This window comes from Canis lupus, chromosome 19 (assembly GCF_048164855.1).
Source record: "Canis lupus baileyi chromosome 19, mCanLup2.hap1, whole genome shotgun sequence".
NCBI classification, from domain to species: Eukaryota; Metazoa; Chordata; class Mammalia; order Carnivora; family Canidae; genus Canis; species Canis lupus.
In genome coordinates this window covers 9,137,701-9,156,957 of record NC_132856.1, presented here as the reverse complement: position 1 = coordinate 9,156,957, position 19,257 = coordinate 9,137,701, and the positions used below count along the sequence as shown (strand labels likewise).

The window sequence follows — 19,257 nt, the reverse complement described above, 5'->3', positions numbered from 1 at the left end:
TCTCAAATTGTCAGACTCAGTGGGTTCCCAACAAGACTACAGCAACCAAAGTACTCAGGGTGAAATATCTGGGCAAGAGGTGGGAAGCCTTATAAAAGGTCCTAAAAACTAAAGAGTACCAGAATACATAAAGAGTTCCTACAAATCAATAAGATGAGAGCTTGCCTGCTAGACAGGTGAGTAAAAGACCTGAACAGACCCTTTACAAAGAAAATGTTTCAATGGTCAACACATATATGTAAGGAGGCTCAACCTCATTACTGATCAGGGAAAGGCAATTTACCACCACAGGGAAAGGTAAATTAACACTACAATGAAATGCCTCCACATACCCACAAAAATGGCTTAAATGCAAGACAGACAATATAGGGGTTTGCAAGGATGAAGAGCACCTGAGTTTCACATACGTTGGAAGCATATGGATGAATCTCACCAATATAACACTGAAGGAAAGAAGCTAAACACAAAACACTACATACTGTATAGCATTCCAAAGCATACTGGCAGGAGTCAGGGTAGCGGTTATGCTTGCAAGTGAGAAGTGACTAGGAAGGGAACACGGGGCTTCTGAGGTGCTGGTACTAGAAGCTTCTTGTTCCAGAATGCTAGCTTCATGGACCTTGTCAGTTCATGAAATCCATGGGGCTAACCACATATGATTTGTGCACTTTTCTATCTACCTATCATACTTAAGTAAAAGTTAATAGAAAACCTTTAAGGAAGGTATTTCTGTGTTCAGTCCTTCCATATTCAAAAATGTCTCAGGGCAGAAAAAGTATCAAGAGCCATCTTTCCTGGAAAACATTTATGCAACTACATTCCCACTCATTTTGGAAACGCTGAAAGAAATAGCCGTATCTTCTAACATAGGCTCTCAAAAAAAAAAAAAAAAAAAAGTGCTTGATGTGCAGATCTCCATGTGGACAGGCTTCTCGAAAGGGTCTGCTCTGCAAGTTGTCTGTGTCCCTTTTTAGGCTCATGTTTAACAAGTATTTACCCAGCACCTAAAATGTGTGAGGGGCTTTTCACTCCAGCATCTCATATCCTGCTCCCAGGAGGCTGTGAAGGAGAGGATGACCCCTATTCTACAGATGAGGGAAGTCAAGGTGGAGCGAGGGCAGATGGCATGCACAAGGCCTCATGGCCACGTGCCAGAACCGGGATGTGAGCCCATAGACTGGCTCCAAGTCCAGCGTTCCTCTGTTGGGTCACAGCTGCCTGTTCGCATTGAAAGGAAAGGAAATTCTAAATCAAGCACCATCTTTCATTAATTGTACATTGTTCCCCTTCCATCTGTCTATGTCTGTTTAATACACACAAGCACCCATGCAGGCACCATCAAAGCAGTCCCCATGCAGGCCCATGGAATGGGGTGGGTCCCAGGGACAGGCACACTGGGCCCTGTCCACACAGCCTAAGGGCAGCTGCAGCTTTCCCTCTGGGATAGCCTGGAAACCTGCCCAGGGGCTTGACACAGCCTTCAAAATAACTACAGACACCAGGGCTGGAAGTGGACTTCTGTCCCATTGGAGAAAGAGGGGAGGGTCTTCTGAGACTGAGTGGTAGGAACAGAGTGCCTGGGCTCAGCTGCCAGTTCCAGCTTCCCAGAGGTCTGAGTATTCAAGTTCATCCACACCCCAGCTGGTGATATGCTTCCTCTGCTTCCTCTCACCTCTTACAGGATCCCTATACCCCTTCCCTCTTCCCATTCTCAGAGAACGTTCCAACCACTCTTAAGTGTTACCTTGGACCCCAAATTGGGACCCATGTCCAGCTACTTAACCATGCCTCAGTTTCCCTGTACATAAAATGGGAATAATGGCTTCCTTGAGCCTCTGGGCAAGCAGAAGAGGCATAGTAGGTTTCTGGAGTGGCATGGCAGGGTGCCCATTCTGGACCCCATCAGGGAGAATTCTAGGCTATATCTCCTGGACAAGGCAGGGTCAGGATAGGAAGGAGGAAAGCAAGTCCAGCCCTACCTCAATAAATCACGAGCCAGGAAATGCAGGGCAGTCACCCTTGCCTCGATATATACTACGCATTAAATGCTTCACTGGTGTCCCACAAGGGAGCTTTGTGAAGAGAGGGGCCAGGGAAGAGGGGTGGGCAATTAACATAAATAAAACCTTGGGCCAGCTCTCCCCCCAGGGTCTTCCAGCAATAAAAGTCTCCTCACGCAGGGGTAGAAACACGGCTTTTTTTTTTTTTTTTTTTTTTTTTTTTTTGGAGGGGGACATTTGGCTCTGGGTTTGAGGGCACACAAAAGGCCCTCAAAAAGGAGACAGAAATCTATTACCCGCCTGGCCAGAAACAGCCCCGCTGGAGGCTGGGCTGAAGCCAAGGGCCAAGAAGCTGTCCCAGGGGGCCATGGGGAGGCCTCTGTGAGGGGACCAAGGGTCCCCTGAGGGGCTGCTGGCTGCAGGGAAGGGCTGTGAGGGCATGTTTAACTTCAAGAAATCTGGGACAGCAGGTTAAATTGCAGGTACCCCACCAGCAAGGAGTCCAGCTGAAAATCACTTAGAGGCATGTTGGGAAGCTGTGATTCTGGGGAGTCAACATTTAGGCATGCAGGCCATGTCTTCAGCAAGGATGCCTGGTAGAGGGCTCAGGTGAGGCTGAACGCATAGCTCCGTGTCCCTCACCAGAGGCGGTGCCTTGTCTATTTCACCTGCTTCATTTAGACAAAGGCTTCATATAGATGTCAGAAGACTGGCTACATTTTGCTTGGCCCGATTAACAAAGACAGTACCCATTTAGGAAGCACTCACTCAGGCAGCCCTGGTAGCCCAGCGGTTTAGCGCCACCTTCAGCCCGGGGTGTGATCCTGGGGACGCGGGATCAAGTCCCACGTCCGGCTCCCTGCATGGAGCCTGTTTCTCCCTCTGCCTGTGTCTCTGCCTCTCTCTTTCTCTCTGTGTCTGTTGTGAATAAATTAATAAATAATCTTAAAAAAAAAAAAAGGAAGCACTCACTCTGTGGTGAGAACTGTGTTAATGCTGTCCATGTATGGAAGGCAGTTTAGCCTAATGATTAAAAACTTAATTTATAGTCCGATCTAGCATTTCCTAGCTATGTAATCTTGACCATGTAATTTCACCTCTCCATGCCATAGCTTCCTCAGATACAAGATGTAGATCATGTGGCTGCACTGAAGATTCAATAAGACAATGCATGTGAAGCACAGTGCTTAGCACATAGGAAGTGCTCCTCACACTAGTTGTTGCCTGTATTTTCTTAGGTCTTGACAACATGCAGAAACAATTATATATTAGTAGGGTAGCGGCAGCTGCTGTAACAAATATCACCCCCTAAATTCAGTAGCTTAACAAATATATTTTTGCTCATATGCTCCAATGCTGGAGTTTCTGATTGGTAGGCAGCTTTGCTCCATGGGTTGACTCAGGGATCCGGGATTAGACCTCTGGAGTCCTCTGCATCTACAAGGAAGTTGAATGAGGTAGTGGAGGAAATATACCTGCTTCTTAACCCCACTGGCCTGGAAGTAATACGTATACCTTCCACTCACATTCCAGTGGTGAGAACAAGTCACCAAAGTGCAAGGAGTGCTGAGAAATGCTATCCCTATCTGGTGGCCATTATCCAACTCTGTACGAAGATGTCAGAGCAGCACAAGCCATGGAAGACAGTTAGCCATATCTGCCCCCTACTATTTAAGGATAAAGATGCTGAATCTCAGAGAGATGAACTCACCCAAAGCAGAACAGTTTGTCTATGGCAGTGCTGAGATCTAAACATGTCTATCTGACTCCTAAACTCCATGTCTTTCTGCTAAACAGTCTTGTCTCTCCCTGCAGCATTGTCTCTCCTGTCTCAGCCAGGTCTTTCAATTCATGGGAAGGAAAGAGTAAATACCCAATTCAGACATGGTGCTGCACCAGCCACATGGTCCAAGCAGATTCAAGGGTCTTAGTAGATGCTGGAAATTGCTGTCACTGGGACAGAGCAGAATGGATGGAACCCAGGTAATAGTTGATATTTATAGTTCCATCTAGGAACCAGACCCCAGTCCTGAAGCTAGTGGGTGTGCAACAAATTAGAAAGAGAATGTAGGGAGAAAGGAAGGTCAATCTCATTGAGCTGAATTAGCATGTGTCTTTGGGGGGGCTCATCTCTGACTAGAGGGTCAGCCAGAAGATTCTGGGGATATTGTGTGAGGGTGTTTTGGTGTGGTTTTCCCAGAAGAAGACTTAAGGCAGGTGTTCAAGGATAAAGAGCTTATTGGGAAGGTAATCTGAGGAAATACCTGTAGGGGAAGAATGGCTGATATGATGCACATGACCTCTGTGGGCAACTGGAGTCTGGTCTTGCTGGGGACCCTGGAGGACAGTGTAGAACATATCCCAGAGCTATTATAACAGGGGCTTTTATCCACTGGTTCCCCACAGTAGGTATTGTCAGCATGCAGATAGGGTATGGGTGGGGAATCAACAGGGCCTATTCCCTGGTATTACCCTTGGGCCCAGAATTACAGGAAAGGACTTGATGTTGGTGCCAGGATTGTGGTGTATTTCCTGCCTTGGCCAAGATTAGCTTAGAAATTGGGGTGATTTAGCCAAAAATTTGGTTGTGTATACAGACAGTGAAGGGCCAGGGATGACTCTATGATATGGGAGGGGAGGGAGTAACCATATCCTCCAAGATGGGGGAAAGAGTCATGGAGAACATTAGAGGTGCCCCAGCCACTGCTCCAAGTCTCATCACCCACAGGATGTGCCCATTTCCCCTCTCCCTCCCCTCCTCTACCCTTTCCAAGTCCAAGTCCAACTGCTTCACTTACATCTAGCAACTCAGTGGGAAGTGAAGTAGCAAGCCAAGGGAACACAGCAACTCAAGTTAGGCAGATCAGGGCAGCCAAGCCAGCACCCTTGTGGCCCAGGTGCCAGGTGGTCAGGGAAGTCCCCTCTGAGGGAAGCAGCGCCTCCATGTGAACAGCCCAGTTCCAGGGAGTTAGTCCTTGAAAGCGTACCTCTGAGGTCTTTTCTCCCCTACTTCAAAAGTTTCCATGGAAGACTGACATCAGCCAGAATGAATGCTTACTTAAATGCCTAGAAAGGTAATTAAGTGTTATTTCCCTGCCAGATATGCAAAAGCAGCTGAGGGCTGGTGCAAGAGCAACATCTTCCAGCCAGCTCTTGGGGTCCCAGATTTGTAGCCAGAGGTTCACAGAGTTTCGAGGAGTGAGAAGGGATGTTGGTCATGGGCCCACGATTTTGCCCTACCAGAAATGCACAAAAATACCCAGAAGGTGCCTCAATGTTCTATGGGCAAGAAAGAAATGCAGGCTGACACCTTTCAGTGTTAGCATAGAAAATCCTTAGCCTGCATATGGACATGCCTGGGGCTGAATCCCTGGCTCGTCACTTACAAGTTATCTAACCTTGACCAAGTGATTTTACCTGTATAGCCTCTATTTCCTTACATGTAAAATGGGAACTGTGATAGTAATACCTATTTTGCAGTGCAGCCAGGGGGACTAAATGGGAAGAGTTATAGAAAACACCCAATCTGTAGTAGGCACTTAATTATCATTTATTAAGGAAGGAAGACATTTATAATATAATGAAATGATTAGCAGCTTATGGAATACCTACTATGTGTGGATACTGCCAAATGCTCTACATGCCTTTGCTCACTTAATTCTATCAAGCAGGGAGCTGGGATCAGGTATAAATGGAGACTGGACAAATTAACCCAGCCAAGTAGATGGTCAGCAGGGGACAGTGGGCATATCACACTTGAGGTGGATTACAATAAGCATCTAAGTCAGAGGGGACCCAACTTTGTGGGCGGGGCAGGAGAATCCAGATTATGGTCATACTTGAAGTCGAGCAGGCAATGGATATGGCTTAGGAGGTGGCCTGCATACCACCACTCCGTAAGCCTATGTCTCTGGCAGACATAACTAATCCAGCACAGAATGGCCCCCTGGAAGTCTCCAAGTCTTTCTCACTAAGAGCTGACAAATGAAGTTAAATCAACTTCTGCCTTTGTACTCACAGATGAACCCATGGAGAAGGGATGGGTGTTAAGACTGGGAGTCCTTCATCTGAAATTGGGGCTGCTGCTCTCAGGCCCTAGCTTTGGATGACGTACATCTTCCAAGTGCAAGTGGGAGAAAGCTCCTAGTGCCTTCTTCCCCCATAACATATATACCCCTGTGGGCCAGGATTGACTCAGGAAAGAGCAGGGGCTGAGTCTCCAAATTCAAGAGTACCAAGATAGCAGCTGAGGAAAGGCTGGAGATGGCAAAGGCCACTAACAGCCTCTGTCCCAGTCAGTTTCGCCATCTGGAAAATGCAGCAGATGGAATAGGCCCCCCAGTAGCCTCCACTTTCCTGAAACTAAGCTGGCCAACCCTGCTACAGGGATGTCTCCAGAGAAGGTATTTGTGGCAAGGAGTGCAAATGAATCTGGCCCCAAGGAGCTTCTTTCCCTGGGAGCAATCAAGGGTGCAGAGCCAAGACAGAAATGTGCTCCATCAGGCAAACTGTGGCATTTCTAGAGCTCCCCCTGTATGTACTCCAGGCTCCTCTGAATGTAAACTGTTCATTTTATGTTTTCCTGACTTCATCAGTTAACCAGCAGTAGCTGCAAACTCTTCCATGCCACCTTTTGTGCAATGTAGAAAGAACTAGAAACTTCTGCTCTGCAATGATTGACATTCTTTCTGTTTTCTGTTCTGTTGCATCCAGACCACCTCCCTCCCCTCCCTCCTCTTCTCTCTCCCTCATCCCTATTTCCTGGATGCGTCTTTTATATTTCTATGCTTCCACTCTCTTGAGCTTTCTCAGGTCAGGCTTATACAATATAACTTAAATTCCTCTGCGCTTTTTGTTTTGTGTATGTTGATCCCTTCTTACACAGCAATCAGTGAGTCAGAATGAATGTGTACATGGGTTTTCAGAGAGGAGGAGGAAACTGTGCACATCAAAATGCCAAAGCCATTACTGAGATCATTCAAAGTGGCAAGTCTCTTTTATGTCTAAAAGGCTCTTGTTCAACACCTCTGGCCTTTTGTTTCCTGGGGATGCTTCTTCCCCTCACACTTGATCACTACCGACTCAGTGTGACTTCTGCTTATCACCAGCTGGAATCAGATCCAGGCATGAGTGAGCCAGCTGTGATGGCACTGCAGGTACCCGTGTCAGAGAGTGTAGAAAGAAGTCTGCATATCAGACAGGTGACGTTGGCCACGTTACCAAAACGTATCAGAGTTTTATTCCCTTTTAATCTCATTTTCAGAATACATGTGGGGTATTCAGACTCATATTAAATGTTTTACCTCTTCCTCATGTATCTCCATGGTCAGCAGAATAGAGCCTGGGATATTTGGTAAATCTGAGTCACCAAAGACAGATTCAGTGGTTTTCCCTGGATACATGGGTGGTAGAGGGCCCCAACTGCTGTGCTGGGGCTGAGAGGAGAGGACCCACCACTGAGTGTGGGGAATGTAGGGCCCTTACATCAGTGCTGAGCTGCTGTTTACATATCACAACTCCATGGGGTCTCTTGTAGGTACTCACTCAACATGTTCACTTTTGGCGTCTTACCTTCCTCCTTGACTTCATGCCCACCTGGATTCCAATGATGTTCACATCCATATTTCCCAGCCTGACCTCTCCCACAAACTCAAAACCTCATATCAAGAACTGCTGGACACATCCACCCAGATATCCCATCAGCAATATACAACTAACATGCTCAATGACAAAGTCATCAAGTTTTTCTCTCCTTGCCAATCAACCCTTTCTCCTGGATTCCCCAGCTCAGGAACAGAACATCTGCCCAGTCACCACATGCAGGATATGAACACCACCCTTGACTATTTCGTTTCACTCACCAGAAACTGCCAAACCTGCAAGGTTCTCCAAGTGGCTCTTTCATTGCCTGCCCCTCTATCTCCCCATCCTTCTCAGATATGGGCCACTTGCATCTGTTGTTAGGACCAAGCAACAACACCTTCCCTCATAGCCCTTTCCACCATAGAAATCTTTTTCCTCGCTGCCATCCAGGTGATGTTTCCAAAATGTAAATATCCAACCTGGCCATTCTCCTGCTTACACAGTTCAAGAAGATTAGATGATAAGCTCCAAGTAAGCTGTCCTCTTTTGCCATTTTTGAATCATGGTCCTGGAAGCAGACAGGTGGCACACACACCAAGCTGGGTTACTAAGTCCAGCTTAATAAAGGCACTGCTTAAAAAGGTGTGGGCAGAGTTTTAAGTAGAGCAACAAAGATAGTGTAGCGCCCAGGACAAACAATGGTGGGGAGCTATTGCCAGCTGAGGCCCGAGGATCAAGAAGGGGGAGCAGTTTCCTTGACCCCAAGAAGGCAGACTGATGGTAGCTGTGGCCTGGGAGATTTGGGCACTGCTAATTCCACAGGGAGGGAGCTGGGCAATAAATACCCTGGTCTCTCTTTTTGGCCTCTGGTCTCTTGCTAATGTCTCTAATTTGCTACCTCCAACTAGTACTTGGAGGGCAGAGGTGACCAGCATGGGTCAGCCTTCTTGGGAACAGAGTGGTGCACAGCAAGGTACACAGTAGACCCATAGAAGCCAAGGGAAGATCCTAGCACACCAGTGGCACCATTGGCTCAGGAACTCACTGCTCAGATAGTTGAATAAACCAATGAATCAATAAATGTTCCCAAATACACATGAGGAGGATAGAGACTAGTCTTCTTGGCCAGGTGTTTGAAGACCTTCATAAATCTGACCTAAACTCTCTTTCCACATTTCCTATAATTGACTTCCAGCTAGAACACTGCTTCTTATCCAAGGCACTTCTCAAATGCCACCTCTGCTGGGAAGCCTTCCTTACTTCTCCAGATAGTTACCTATTTCCCCATAGACCTAATAGTCATTCTTTGCTTTTACGACATCATGGATTTTTTTTAGATTTTATTTATTTATTCATGAAAGACAGAGAGAGAGAGAGAGGCAGAGACACAGGCAGAGGGAGAAGCAGGCTTCCAGCAGTGAGCATGATATGGGACTCAATCCCAGGACCCCAGGATCATGATCTGAGCTGAAGGCAGACACTGACCACTGAGCAACCCAGGTGCCCCCACATATTGTTTTATATTCAAATCTCTTAAGTGTCTCTCTCCCTACCAGCATGAGTACTATCATATTTATCTCTGTATCTTCAGCATACAGTACATGTGAGGTGTTTGTAAAGTGTTAATAAACTTTAATAAAGATGTTTACCTTTATTAGTTAATAAAAATGGCAGGAAAGAATTATGAGATATGATCTTAAAGCCCACACTGGAGGCAATGAATTTTTCTATCCATTGCCAAGGATGGTTAGAGAGCTTTTTTACCTCTTGATTTTTGAAAATCAATGTGATATCATATGGATAGGAGATCAAAAGTTGATTTAATTCATTTATTTTATAGTAAAAGCTCCAATTTAAAAACCTGAAGGTGCTTTAATTCATATCTAAGGAAAGCCAAAGACAGTGAAGCTGCCATGGAGGGAAAAGTTCCCCGTTGACAGTGAAGTGCGCCAGATTGCAATTCCCGCTTAGCTTCTCAAGCATCCTAAACTAATGGGATTGAAAGCCACCGTTTGGAAGCAAAGTTTACAGTCCACTTACAGATAGAGAGGCATTTTGTGGACACGGTCTATGAAACTTGTTTTCATTTTGATGTTTTTAAAATCTAATTTCCATGCAAATAGGAAGGGATGTGTTCAAGAGTGTCGACTTTGGGATTTGTTTGAGCATCAAGCGGCATGACTAATATTTGGGGGGTTGGAAAGTGTCCAAGGACACTTAAGGAATTCCAGTATAACAAAAGAAACCAAATATGTTGTGATTAGAGCATTCGCTGTCCCAAGCAAATAAATGAGCTGGCTCAGAAGAGGAGCTGTTTTGCACTGCCCACTGGCTTCTAAGCAATTCTGTTCCCAAAGAATCTGTAATCATGTAAGAAGATTCATTGTTCAAACTTGGGTTAAAAACTCATTTATTCAAATGTTTCTAAAATGGGTTTTTAAATATTCAGAGGATGAAAAATGCAAAATGGTAGGCCTGAGGGGCAGTGGCTTGCTAATGGAGTCTTAACTGGTAATTTATTTTTGCATTTCGCCATAGTGATCCTGAACTTGCAAAGTGGGAGGAAGAGAGAATGTGTGGACTTACATGCTTGGAATCTTTCTCCTGAATTAAAAGGAAAAGAGTCATGAACGATGTGGTGTGAATAAATTAGGGATATGATTCCAGTTTTTAGGAAATCTTTCTTGGATTACAGCATATAAGAATTTGGCTTTAACCTCAAGTGGAAAGAGAAATCCCTGTTTTTGAATGGGGAAGGAAATGAAGCAGGAAAGGTAGTTAGCATAGGAAGTTCTCAAGATGAAATAGTTTGTAAGAGGCAATTACCTCTTTCTATCTGATAACAGCAAATGAATAGTTAATGGCTTTTAAGATAATCAATCTGAAGTCCCTACACAGAAAAGAAGGTGCACTGGGGATCCAGATGGCCCAGAAAGCCACTCTGTCTTCCTAATGTTGCACCAAGGACCAAACTCAACATATAGAACGTTAGAAACCAATTGAACTTTAACACGAGAAAATGTGCAACTTGGATCTAGATATTTGTACTTTTCCCTATCTTATTCTAAATCTGATATTAAGATCTTATATTTTACAGTAGTTGAATAATATATGCTATTGTTCTAACAAAGAGCTAAACCTTGTGTGTGCGTGCACTCGCCCAAAAGATCTGTTACACACACTGGGTCTCTTGCTTAGAATCTGCACCAATCACTACCTCCCCTAGTGGCCATCTCCTTAATTGCAGGCCTGTGTCATTGTATGCCCCCTGGGCAAGGGCAATGAATTTGGCCTTACAGTGATTTCTCCTCTACTGTTTGTCTCATGGTGCCACTGGCATGGGTACATGAATACCAAACGCTCTAAAATTTCAAATTAATAGGCCTGTGATATACTTATCACATGCCTGGGGCTTCCATTTTGAAGTGGAACTTCTGGCTCTGGAAAAACATTTGTCTTTTTTTTTTTTTTCCTAATTGTGGGTAATGACTCTCCCGATTTCTTTCTTCTTGATTTCTTTCTTTTGTCTACATTTCTTGATGCCCAGTACCAGAAGTATATTCACATGCCCCTTCTCCATCCCAACAGGAGAACCTTGTTTGTTAGAGTTAAGTCTCTTTAAAGGGCCAGAGAGCCATTTGACTTTCTTTCCCAGATTAGAAGGGCTGGCTGTACCTGAAAGATCTATAGCTTAATTTTCATTGATCTTTTGAATTTCTGCTTCATCCTCATCTCTGCTCAAATTCTGGTTTGCATTTCTGTCACTGTTTTAGTCTAGTATCCTGGCAACCACTTCCAAGTTTCTTACTGTCTGACAAGAATGGTGTCCAGGAGGAGGAATGGGGGTGCTGTCTCTTAAAGGTGGACATGAAGGATGGTAAGGTGGAGAGGGGGAGAAAAAGAGGAAGAGACAGAAAAGCAAGAATGATGAGAAGGGAGAGAAAATATGAAGCTAGGAAGAAAGAGGATGAATGGGGAAAGGACAGGGAAGGATGATTGTGTCTACCAGGCCAGAAGTCACCAGGGCCCCAATTCTCAGTAGTGACCTAAGTCAAGCAAGTGAGTAAATTAATAACCTAAGATCCACCCAACTCCAGCCAGAGATGGTGGCTTGCTTGGTGACCCTGAAAACCTGGGATAGCCAGGATAGCCCCTGCTCCCTAAGATGGGAGGATCAGGAGCCACAATGCCTTCAATTAGGAGGGGACTATGAGTCAGGGTCTCTCAGCCCCAGCCCTCACATGGTTTCTGATCCTGACTTTGCTACTACCTCTAGCCTCAAGCCCAGATTCTGGAGAATTCTTCTGGTTTCTGACTCATGTGCTATTTTTCCTGGTCCAAGCTTTCAGAAAGCTGTTGGCCTAAGTATTTTGAGTGAATGAAAGAAGTAATTTCCAGAGAAATATTTACCACCCAAAAGGAGCTCAATTCTTGACTACTCTGAACATGGTAATGCAAATATGTATAATAGTTTTCCCTGGACCCTGGAAGACTCCTAACAACTTATATTTTCTACCCCACCTTAGCACAGCAGATAGGACTAGCAAAAGAGAGCCTCAGGTATTCTGAAACAATGTTGCCATCTTGCTAAAAACCAACAATAATATTTAAACACACATTTAACCACATATAAAGTACTGTCACATGCTATCATAATTTTTTCTTTAAAAGTATTGGGGGGATCCCTGGGTGGCGCAGCGGTTTGGCGCCTGCCCTTGGCCCAGGGCGCGATCCTGGAGACCCGGGATCAAATCCCACATCGGGCTCCCGGTGCATGGAGCCTGCTTCTCCCTCTGCCTGTGTCTCTGCCTCTCTCTCTCTCTCCGTATGACTATCATAAATAAATAAAAAATATATTAAATAAATAAATAAATAAATAAAAGTATTGGGATGACTTTCCTGGCTTTGGCCATCAACCACAGTGGGTATGTTAATTAGCTAACAGAAACTTCTATAATACAGGAGACTTTACATGAAACTGATATTTATGCTGCTGAACAGGGAATTTTTAGCCATCATTTCTTGAAAAACAAAAGTTGCCAAAATTAAAACAAGAATAAGTCTGAATAGGGATGCCTGGGTGGTTCAGTAGTTAAGCACATCTACCTTCGGCTCAGGGCATGATCCTGGAGTCCCGGGATCGAGATCCACATAAGGCTTCCTGCATGGAGCCTGCTTCTCCCTCTACCTATGTCTCTGCCTCTCTCTTTCTGTGTTTCTCATGAATAAATAAGTAAAATCTTAAAAAAAAAAAAAGAAGTCTGAATAGCCCTATATTCTTTAAAGAAAAAAAAAGAGATGCCTAGGTGGCATAGTCTGCAAAGCATCAGAATCTTGGTTTCAGCTCAGATCATGATCTCAGGGTTATGAGATGGAGCCCCACGTCAGACTCTGAGCTCTGTGGAGAGTCTGTTTGAGATTCTCTCCCTCTTTGCCCTTCCCTAGCTTGTGCTTGCGTGCACGCGCTCTCTCTCTCAAAATAAATAAATAAATTTTTAAAAAGACAACTTTTTCTACACATTGAAAAGATCAATATTACATCATCTTGTCTCCAAAATAAAGAGGAAACATTTCCTAACTTTTTATTTTAAGACTAACACAAAACCAAACAAGGATATTATAAGAAAAGAACATTACAGGTCAATATAGTTCAAGATATTTCACTACAGTAATAAAAAAATCCTATCTCAAAGGATTTTTAAGAAACACTTAATAAAATCAAAACCTATTCATGATGAAAATCTTTCAGCATTACGAACAAAAGCAAACTTCTTTACATAGATAATGATATATACAATATATGCACAGATTTTAATGATGAAATACTACAAATACTTTGACCCTGTGGCTGGGAACAATACAAGAATGTTCATTATCTTGCTCACAACCTTAGGGGCAAGCAAAAAATTGGAATTAATAAATAAAGTTGTTAAGGGCACTAGATACAGAACCAATTTAAAAATCAATAAATTTAAAAGGATTTAAATATTATGCATTATGTTCTTGAGCTACAATGGAGTTAAATTAGAAATCAGTATTAGAAAGTTCTGGAAGGGATGCCTGAGGGGCTCAGGGCATGATCCCTAGGTCCTGGGATCAAGTCTTGCATCAAGCTCCCCATGAGGAGGAGCCTGCTTCTCTCTCTGCCTGTGCCTCTGCCTCCCTCTCTGTGTGTCTCTCATGAATAAATAAATAAAATCTTTTTTTTTAAAGGAAAGTTCTGGAAAATCCTCAAATATAGGAAACTAAATAACATATTACTAATTAATTTATCAAAGAAGAAATTACAAAGGAATTTACAAAATATTCAAAATGAATGAAAATAAAAATAGAATAAATCACAATTTGTGAGATGCAGCTTTAAGTATATTTAGAGGGACTTTTATAGTAATCTATGCTTACATTAGAAAAGAAGAATTTCGGGATCCCTGGGTGGCGCAGCGGTTTGGCGCCTGCCTTTGGCCCAGGGCACGATCCTGGAGACCTGGGATCGAATCCCACATCGGGCTCCCGGTGCATGGAGCCTGCTTCTCCCTCTGCCTGTGTCTCTACCTCTCTCTCTCTCTCTCTCTCTCTCTCTCTGTGACTATCATAAATTTAAAAAAAAAAAAAAAGAAAAGAAGAATTTCAAATCAATGACCTAAGTTTTGAACTTATTATTCAAATTTATTCAAAGAAACTAGAATATGAACAGCAATTTTTACCTCAAATAAACAGAAAAAAATGAAGAGAAATTATAAATCAATGAAATAGAAACAAAATAACAAAGAAAATAAAAAGCTACTTATTTAAGAAAATTATTAAAATTGATAAGCCATTAGCCAGACTAATCAGGAGTAAAAAGGGATGACACAAATTACCAACTTTAGAAATGAGAGAGGGGATATGACTATAGATCCTATGGACTGTAAAGGTTAATTAGGGAACATTATGTTTAAATCTATATCAATAAATCTAAATGAAATGGATGAAGTCCTTAAAAGACACAAATTACCAGAGCTCACTCAAGAATAAATATATATCCTAAATAGCTCTCTATCTAGTAAAAAGTTGTTTTGCCATTAAAATGCTTCCCACAAAGCAAACTTTAGGCACAGAGAGCTTCATTGGTGAATTACATGAAACATTCAAGAAAGAGAGTATCAGTTCTACACAAAGTCTTCTGGAAAAGTAAAGAGGAGAGATCATTTCCCAACAAATTCTATGAGGCCAGCTTTAATCTGATAGCAAAACCAAAGACACTATAAGGGAAAAAAAGATGAAATTACAGACCAATCTCTTTCATGAACATAGATACAAAATACAATACTTTAGCAAATCATACCTACAATGTAAAAAGGATCATAACCATGTGGAGTTCATCCCATAAATATAAGGTTAGTTTTACATTTAACATCAATATAATTCACCATACTTAGGGACCATGGGCCAAAAAAGAACAGAAAAAAAAAGCATTGATCTTAATAGATGGCAAAAAAGAAGGAGGAAGAGAAGAAGAAGGAAGAAGAGAAACACAACCATTTGTGATAGAAACTAGGAATGAAGACGAATTTCCTCAACCTGGTAAAGGTGACCTACAGAAGCCTACAGCTCACATCATCATACCTAATGGCAAAAGATTGAATACATTCCCCACAAGGTTCAAGAGACAGGCAAAGATGTCCACTCTTAACACTTCTTTGTGACATTCTGCTGAAGGTTCTTCCTAGTACAGTAGGCAAGAACAATAAATAAGAGGCATGCAGTTGGAAAGAAGAAAAAAAATACAACTATATTTGTACGTAACATAGTCTTTGTAGAAAATCCTAAAAAATGCTGTAATAAGTAAGCTTACATACAAAGTTAACATAACAATTACTAGTATTTCTATATACCAGCAAAAAACAATGTAGAATTGATATTGTTATTTATTTATTTATTTGAGAGAGAGAGTGGGATGATGGGCAGAGGAAGAGAATCCTTAAACAAACTCCCTCCTGAGTGTGGAGCCCAACATGGGGTTGGATCTTGGACCCATGAGGTCATGACCTGAACCTTAACCAAGAGTCAGATGCTCAACCAACTGAGCCATCCAGGCACCCTGAAAATTAATATTTTAAAAAGTACTATTAACATGGGCACCTGGGTGGCTCAGTTGGTTAAGCATCTGCCTTGAGCTCAGGTCATGATCTCAGGGTCTTGGTATTAAGCCCCGAGTTGGGCTCCCTGCTCAGTGGGGAGTCTGCTTCTCCTTCTCTCTCTGTCTCCTCCCTGCTGCTCATGCCCTGTCTTTCTCTCTCTCTCTCAAATAAATTAATTAATTTTAAAAATATTATTGATAATAGCATAAAAATATGAAATATAGCTTTGACTAAAAGATACATAAGTTGTATACATCAAAAACTAATAAAACATTGCTAACAGAAATGAAGAAGAGCTTAAATAGATGGAGAAATATACCATGTTTGTCAATTGGTAAAATTGGTATTGTTAAGATGGCAATGTTTACCAAATTGATGTTTAGATTTAATCAATCTCAGGTTGTTGTTTTTAAATAGAAATTGAAAAACTGATTTTAAAATTTGAATAGACATGCAAAGGATCTAGAATACCCAAAGTAATTTGAGAAACAAGAATAAAGTTAAAGGACTTAGAAAATCTTGAATTCAAGGTTTATCAAAAAGCAATTCTAATCGAGGCAATGTGGTATCAGCATAAAGATACAATGTCAGTGAAAGAGAATGAAAAGTCCAGAAAAAGACTCACATATACATGGTAAATTGATTTCCAACAAAGGTACCAAGAAAGTCCAAGGGAGAAAGGATAATCTTTTCAACAAATAGACCTGGAACAGTTGAATGTTCGAAAGTAAAAAAATAAACCAGATAATTACCAAATTACACCACAAACAAAATTAACTCAAAATGGATCATAGATCTAAATGTAAGACCTTAAACCATAAAGAAGAAGAAATCATGAGAGGAAACCTTAGTGATCTTAGATTTGACTAAAAACATATTAAATAGGACACAAAAAGCATAAGCTATGAAGAAAAAAATTACTTTGTTTCCATCAAAATTAAAATTTTGTTCTTCAACAGATACTGTTAGAAAAATAAAAAGGCATGCCACAAATTGGGAGAAAATAATTGCAAAACAAATATTTAACAAAAGATTTGTATGTAAAAAATATTTTTAAAATTTTATAACTCAAAAGTAATAGAAAGAGTATAATAAAAAATGTCAAGAGATTTTAACTGGCATTGCACCAAAGGAGATAGTAAATAAGTCTATGAAAACATGCTCAACAATATTAGTCATTAGGGAAATGCAAATCAAAACCACAATGATAAACCACTTTACAACCACTCTGAATGGCTAAAATTAAAAAGACTGATCACTCCAAGTGCTAGGATATGAAGCAATTGGAATTTTCATCATCTGCTGTTGCAAACATAAAATGGTATCGTCACTGTGGAAACCAGATTGTAGTTGCTTAAAAATTAAATACACCCCTACCGTATGATTCAGCCATTTTGGTCTTGGGTATTTACTCAAGACATGAGAAATGAAAGTAAATGTCCATAGAAAGACTTCTACACGAATGTTCACAGCTGCTTTATTTATAATAGCACAAAACTGGTAATAGCTCAAATATCCATCAACTGGTGAATGGATAAACTGTGTTGTAACCATATAATGAATATTCAGCAACAAAAAGGAGCCAACTATTGAAACATTCAGCAACATGACTAAATCTCAAGATAATTATCTTAGTGAAAGAACTCAGACCCCCTCCGAGGTAAATATTGAATGAATTTCCATTTGTATAAAAACCTAGAAAATGCAAACTGATATAGAGTGACAGAAAGTAGATTGGTTGTTGTGTAGTGATGGGCTGGAGTAGAAAGAAATGTTTTATAAAGTGTTATAAGGAAAGTTTGGGGAGTGATGGATACCTTCATTATCTTGATTGTGGTGATAGTTTCGTAATGCATATGTATGTTAAGATGTATCAATTGTACACTTTAAAATGTAAAGTTTACTGTACTTCAATTAAACCTCAATAAATCTGTAAAAAATCAATTGTATTCTATTTTCATATACTAGCAACAAGCAAAGGGAAAAAGAAATTTTTAAAATACCATGTACAAGAGCATCGAAAATGTAAAATATCTAAGAATAAATATAACAAAACATGTGTAAGACCTCTGTATTGAAAATTACAAAATATGATTGAAAGCAATCAAAGAGGAGCTAAATAAATAATGAGATATTCCATGTTCATGATAAGAAGACTCAATAATGATAAAATGTTGATTCTCCTCTGTGTGATCTATGGATTTAATACAATCCAAATCAAAACCCCCTACTGGTTTTTTATGGAAATTAAGAGATTTAAAAAAAATGGAATTGTAAGGATCTAGGATACCTAGGGCAATCTTAGATAACGAGACAAAGTTGAATATTTCAAGCCTTAGGGAAAACTGCAATAATTAAGACAATGTGGTATTGGCACAAGGACAAATAGATTCATGGAAGAAAACAGAAGGCCAGAAAAGATCCACACATATATGGTAACATAATAGTGTCAACTAAAATTAAGTGGAGAAAAGATGATCTTTTCCATAAATGTTGCCAGAGCAGTTAGATAACCATAAAGGAAAGAAATCTTGTCTCTTTGCTCATATCATACACAAAAACAAAGTCCAGATGGATTATAGATTTAAATGTGAAAGGTAAAATGATACAACTTTTAGAAGGAAACCTAAGAAAATACCTATATGCTATTAAATATGCAAAAATTTCTTAAGCTGAAAACAAAAGCATATGACATTAAAGTTATTAAAAAGGAAAGCCACATAGTAAGAGACCATATTTGCAATACATATATCTGACAAGACCTCTGTCCAGTATTTAATAGGAACCCCTACAAGTAAATAAAATAGGCAAAAAAAATCCAATAGAAAAATGGGCAAACAAACAAAAAAAGAAAAGAAAAATGGGCAGTCTGGACAGGCTTTTCACAAAGGAGGACATCTGAATGGTCACATGGAAAGTACTAACCATCATTACTCATTAAGGAAATGTACAGGGTACCTGGGTGGCTCAGTTGGTTAAGTGTCCAACTCTTGATCTCTGTTCAGGTCTTGATCACAGAGTCATGAGTTCAAGTCCCACACTGGGCTCCACGTTGGGTGTGGAGCCTACCTAAAAAAAAAAAAAGAAATGCAAAAAATGCAAATTAAAAACCCAATACAAAACCATTATATACCCAATAGGATGGATAAAATTAAAAAGGCAGAATAAGTATTGGCAAGAATATAGAGCAAAAAGGACTCTCATACACTGCTGGTAAAAATGTATGAGACTATAACCAACAGGAATGTGTGTATAAGTTCATCAAAAGACATATACAAAAATGTCACAGCAGCACTCTTCCTAATAGCCAAAAGTGGAAGCAAATAGAATGTTCATCAGCTCTAGAATAAATAAGTTGCAGTGTATTCACACCACAGGAACAAATAAACTATAACCACATGGATGAATCTCTCCCTACCCTGCTCCCCAATAATGCTGAGTAGAAGAGCCAACCAGACTCAAGAGTACATACAGTAGGATTCTATTTCTATAAAGTTCACAAACAGGGAAGAATAATCTACACTGTTGGAAGTCAGGGTAGTAGCTCTTTTTTT

The 19,257-nt window shown here is 41.1% G+C and overlaps 1 long non-coding RNA gene across 1 annotated transcript in view; it reads left to right on the top strand.

The window, feature by feature from the left end:
- LOC140609850 (uncharacterized) overlaps positions 1 to 17,647 on the top strand; it is an 83,858-nt gene extending 66,211 nt beyond the window's left edge. The window contains exon 4 of the long non-coding RNA XR_012011582.1: positions 10,122 to 17,647. This is a non-coding gene — a long non-coding RNA (uncharacterized lncRNA). The remainder of the gene's footprint in view (positions 1 to 10,121) is intronic.
- Positions 17,648 to 19,257: the final 1,610 nt, after the last annotated feature.